Raw genomic sequence first — 6,000 nt, 5'->3', positions numbered from 1 at the left:
CCTGAAACATAGCACTGGCCAAAATCTGGAAAATGTGATCACTGCCATTTACCATTCTGTCACAAGACATGAGAAAGACTGTGTGTGAACACAAGATAGATTCAGTAGCCTAAAGAAATTACAATTTTTTTTTTTTGTTCATCATCTTATGTCCATACTGCCAAAATGGACCTGATGATCAGGACCAATGAAGGTAGCCTTGAGCTGAGGAGGAATTAAAAACTCACCTCTGACAGTAATCCAAAATGCATCGCCTATTACAGGAAAATGAATGACTAATTCAGTGGATCAAACACAAAGATGTATACAGTAAAAGGAAGTGGTGAATTTGAAAATCTTGATGAAACCAGCCAGTAAATTTAAAAGAGAAACCTCCAACTAAAAATCTTGCAGCACGCAGATGGGGAAAGTATTAAACAATGTTATTTTCTTGTTGTCTGCCTGTAAGAAGAGATGCTTTAATTTTTGCAGTAGGCTGTAGCATGTTTCTGCGATACCTCTGTTTGTGAGGTTAAATTTTAAGTGACTCACAGCAAACTCTTTAGAGTTAGAATTATAGAACCCTTACAGTACAGAAGGAGGTCATGGTCTATCAAGTCTGCACCGACAACAATTCCACCCTATCCTTGTAACCCCATATATTTATACTGCTAATCCCCCTGAAACTAGGGTCAATTTAGCATGGTCAATCAACCTAACCCACACAACTTTGGACTGTGGGAGGAAACTGCAGCACCCAGAGGAAACCCACACAGATACAGGGAGAATGTGCAAACTCCACACAGACAGTGACCCAAGCTGGGAATCAAATCCAGGTCCCTAGCACTGTGAGGCAGCAGTGTTAACCAGTGTGCCACCGTGCCACCTTTAGAAACATAGAGACTAGAAGCAACGGTGGGTCATTCAGCCCTTTTGCCATTCATTTTGATCATTGCTGATCATTGAATTCAGTCTCCTATTCCCTCCTCCCTCCCATATTTCTTTTTGGAATCAGACAACATTTTGATTTCATCTATATTCTGTGGCAGTGAATTCAGACATTCACCACTCTCATTGTGAAGAAATTTCTCCTCGCCTCAGTTCTGAAAGGCTTACTTCTTATCCTCAACTATGAGCCCTAGTTCTGGACTCACCCGCCTTTGAGAACATTCTTTTTGAATCTATCCTATCTAACCCTGTTCAAATTTTATAAGTTTCTATGTGATCCCCTCTCACTCTTCTAAACTCTAGTGAATATAATCCTAACTGATTTAGTCTCTCCTCATATGACAGACCTGCCATCCCAGGAATCAGCCTGGTAAACCTTTGTGTACTTCCTCTATAGTGAGTATATCCTTTCTCAGATAAGGACACCAAAATTGCACACAATGACACCAGATGCGACCAACATCCTATACAATTGTAGCAAAACATTCCTACCCCCATACTCAAATCCCCTCGCCATGAAGGCCAACATATCATTTGCCTTCTTTACTGCCTGCTGTACCTGGGTGCTTACTTTCAGCAACTGATAAATGAGGACTCCAAGGACTTACTGAGTATCCACCTCTCTCAATTTACACCCATTCAAGTAATAATCTGTTTTCCTATTATTGCTACCAAAGTGAATAACCTCACATTTATCACATTATACTGCATCTTCCATGCATATGCTCCACATGCAGTCCGTCCAAATCATGCTGAAGCATCTCTGCATCCTTCTCACAGCTCATCCTCTCACCCAACTTTGTACCATCTGCAAATTTGGAGATAATACATTCAGTTCCCTCTTCCAAATTATTAATATATAATGTAAACAGTTGGGGTCCTAGCACAGATTCCTGTGGGACCCCACTAGTCACTGACTGCCAATCAGAAAAAGACCCATTTATGCCAACTCTTTGCTTCCCATCTGCTAACAAACTTTCTATCCATCGCAAAACATTGCATGCAATCCCATGTGCTTTAACTTTACATAGTATTTTGTTATGTGATACTTTGTCGAAAGCCTTTTGAAAGTCTAAATAAACCCTATCCACTGGTTCTATTTACTTGTTACATCCTCAAAAAATTCCAATAGATTCGTCAAGTATGATTTCCCTTTTGCTGATTTTAATTGATTACACCACTGCCTTCCAAATGCTGAGTTACAAAATCCTTAATAATAGACTCTAGCAACTTCCCCAGTACTGATGTTAGGCTCCACTTCCCTTTTTGAAAAGTAGGCTTGCATTAGTTACCCCCCAATCTGTATGAACCAGTCCAAAGTCCAAAGAATTTTGGAAAATAACAACCAGTGGATCTATTATTTCCAGGGCCATTTCTTTAAATACTCTGGGATGAAGATCATCAGGACCTGGAGATATATTCACCTTCAATCCCATCAATTTATCCCAAACCATTTCTCTACTAATGCTGATGTCCTTCAGCTACTCACAAAAATTTGTTTTTTTCAGAACTTCTGGTATATTATTCACAACTAACTTTGTGAAGACTGAAGCAATGAATTTAATTCCTCGGCCATTTCTTTATTTCTATTTATGAATTCTCGAGTTTCTGACTGTAAGGAGCCTGCATTAGTTTTTGTCAACCTTTTTCTCTTTACATACCCATAGCAACTTTTACAGTCAATTTTTAATCGGTTAAATCAGAAGTATAGCTTATTCACACATTCAAAACCAGTGTTTGCAACTTCATAAGGAGGTAGGAAAGAGGAGACTTTACAACCATGAATAACTTTTTAAAAAATCAGATATGAATATTGGTTCACATGATTGCCAGAATCCAGGAAGTCAGAGTCCAGTGAAGATTTCTTCATGGAAAAGTTACGGGCTAGGTAGGTTCAACTAGTTGAAACAGGATTTACCGAATTCCTTTAAAGTTGATATTGGTATCGTGAGAGGAGGTTTACATACAGAGACTTGGTCAGTTCCACAGGCGATGGCAGGAATTTACCAGAGAAATCAGCTTCAAGGAGGCTTAGACTTGATGGAAGCAGTTGATCAGCCTGGAGTACTGCAGTGGTGTTTGCAGGCTAGAGTTTAAACAGCAGACTGAGTTGTAAGCTTCGAAATGCAGTATTAAATGCAAAATCCAAAGACAAAGAGCTTAGCTCATGTGATGTTACCTATTAATGAGTCAATTGCAAGCTAAAAAGCAGTTTCAGTGCCTCTGATCAAAATTCATTGTTCGCCTTAAAAGATAGATGGTTGCTAGTGGCGCATATGCAGGTTTATCGAGTTTTGTTGGCTCTCCCTTTGTTATTGGACCAGGCTGGGGAGAAAGACTGACTGCTGGTGCTTGGTTCCATTGATTATAATGTGTCCTCAAAATTAGAGGTGTGAGATTCCACAAGGATGAGGGTTGAGTTTTTGTCCTGTAACTGCTGTTGGAAATTTCCAGAAACTGTAGCCAATTTGTGAATCACGTGACCTGTAGCAACCACATTTTGGTTCAACAATGTCCACTTTTTAAATAAGCAAAAAAGGTTTGATTTAAACAGTTTATGATCTTTTTCACGTCTTAGGGACATGACACATTGAAAACTCCAGCATGTTTTGTGACATGGGATACATTAGCTTAAAATTCAAAGCTTTTAACTAGGCTTACAATAGTCCCCAGGCAGCCTCTTGGAAAATCTGAACATGTCTTTTGCCATAAAATTTGACACTCTGTCACAGCAGTGGTATCTTGTAAAATTTATTCTTCACTATAATCCATACCATGAGAAAATCTTTTAAAGTTCCCAGATCTAATAACATCACACAGTGTCTCTGTGGGGAGGTGTGCAGAAGCCAGTATCAACCTTGCCCTCCTGTTTCAATGGTCTGCAATAACTTCTCTTTGATCACATATGAGGCAGCACCAAACATGTTGTTGTGGAGATTATCACATGGTCACACAGTTGAAGACATTGCAGGAGACACATTAATGCCATGGGAAAGGTTGTGGAACCAGGGGTGAAGAATACTTTTGATGGATTACAGAAGAGGAGCAATAAAAGTGGATGAAATGATTGACTGTGTTGTTCTGTAATTAATCTGCCTCAATATTGGTTTGAAACCAAACATTCTTTTTTATTGGGCTCCATCAGACTGGAATCCATTATTGTTTCATAGCTCAGAAGGTAATCTTAATTTATCAAAAATGATTTATTGGGTCTAGTTGACAAAAGCACATAAGTTTGAAGAAAATGAAAACAGAAAATTCTGGAAATACTCAGCAGGTCTGGCATACATTGGTGGAGAAAGATACAAAGGCTTCTAACTTCTTGACTTCCCAGTGGCAAATTTGGAGGGAACACTTCTCTGAGGTTCCCAGACAAGGGTTTACTTAATTGTCTAAAAGCGCTAACTTCCCCAGGACAATTAATTGCACTGCACTGATAATTGCGACAAAATGATTTAAAATGCTAATTCCAGAGGGTTGCTGCCATTATTATGCTAATAGTTACTCTGAAAAAAGTTAGAAGAAATAAAACCACTTCTAACTTCCGCATAACTATTTTACATATCCATACCAATCCCCACATTGCCCACACATACCTCTGCCCACACTTCCCCATGCTCCAGTGTTTTCTACTCTGACCCCACATCTGATTGGGATTCCCCCTGCCCACCCACCCAAACTGGCTAGACATCCCCCTGCTCTCCCCAGTTTGACCCTCCAACACGACGTGACCTGACCTGGATTACTCCCTCACCTGACCCCATACCCTTGTGACATGGCCCAAACCCTCCCCAGCCTGACCTTATCTGACTCCTCCGACTCAACCTGCTGGACCAATGCTACCAGCCGCTAATTCCTGACCCAATTCAAACCCCATCTCTTGATGACCAGCTCTTTCATCCCCCATCCCATGTCCAATTCCTCCTACTTTCCTCTGGATGTCCGATATCTGACACCTCCATTCCCCTCATGTCAGACTGCCCCACCACTCCCATGTCTGGACCTGCCCTGTTGATAACCTATCAACTGATCATCATTCCTAATTGACATGCACCTAGCCAATTGTCTGCAGCCTGGATGGGGCTAGATGCCAAGGCATCCAGGGCGGGCTCAGGTGTCCTGTCAACAGGTCATCAACTAGATCATTGGATGCTGAGGCCTCTCCCCTTTCCTCCTGAGACCCCATTTTCCCCTCCCTTCCTCCTCCTGAGACCCCATTTGCCGAAGACCAAGGGCAGGTGGAAAAAGCATGAGGCCACGGGGGGATTAAATAGGCATTCTGTACACCTTGGGAGCAAAGACTTGAGATGGGAGATGACTGAGACCAGACCAGAGAAGGAAGGAAGGAAGCAAGCAAGCAAGCAATGGCTAGTGAGAAACACCTTCACGAAGACAAACCAGAGGGACTCACAGACCGGATCTACAACCTACCAAGCCATCTTTACAGGTAATATAGTTGAATCCTGGGTGTTTCGTATACCCATAACGGGTAATTTACGGGTTAACTATATCTAATATATAAATCTGTGTCCATACTTTATTCTTCTCATAAAGGCACCTGGGTAATATTTTAATTAAGAAGCTGGTTGAAATATTTGAATTAGATACAGTAATGCAATCAACGAGAGAGAAAAATCTACAAAAACTTTGTCCTTATTCTAGCTCTGACAAAGGGTCATCTAGACTCGAAACATTGGCTCTATTCTCTCTCTGAAGGTGCTGTCATGTCTGTGGAGTTTTCTCAGCATTTTCTGTTTTTGTTCCTTAACAATCTATCTGTGACAGATCCAAATGTTCATGACCATATAAGTAGGAATAACCACCACACAGTCGTTGTGAAGCTGAAATCCTGATTTTACACTGAGGGAATTGTCCATTGCGTTGTGTGGTATCATCACCATGCTAAATGGGATCAATTCACAACACATGTAGCAGCTCAAAGCTGGACGTCTGTGAGTCATGGTAGGCCATCATCTACAGTAGGATTATAGGCAACAATAATCTGTAACTTCATGGCCTGGTATATTCCTCATACTAGCATGACCAACATGTCATCAGTGACCGGTTGGCCTC

This window comes from Carcharhinus amblyrhynchos, chromosome 7 (genome assembly GCF_965287045.1).
Source record: "Carcharhinus amblyrhynchos chromosome 7, sCarAmb.v2.hapA, whole genome shotgun sequence".
Taxonomy (NCBI): domain Eukaryota; kingdom Metazoa; phylum Chordata; class Chondrichthyes; order Carcharhiniformes; family Carcharhinidae; genus Carcharhinus; species Carcharhinus amblyrhynchos.
The sequence above is the reverse complement of the archived record's forward strand: the minus strand, read 5'-3'. Positions refer to the sequence as shown.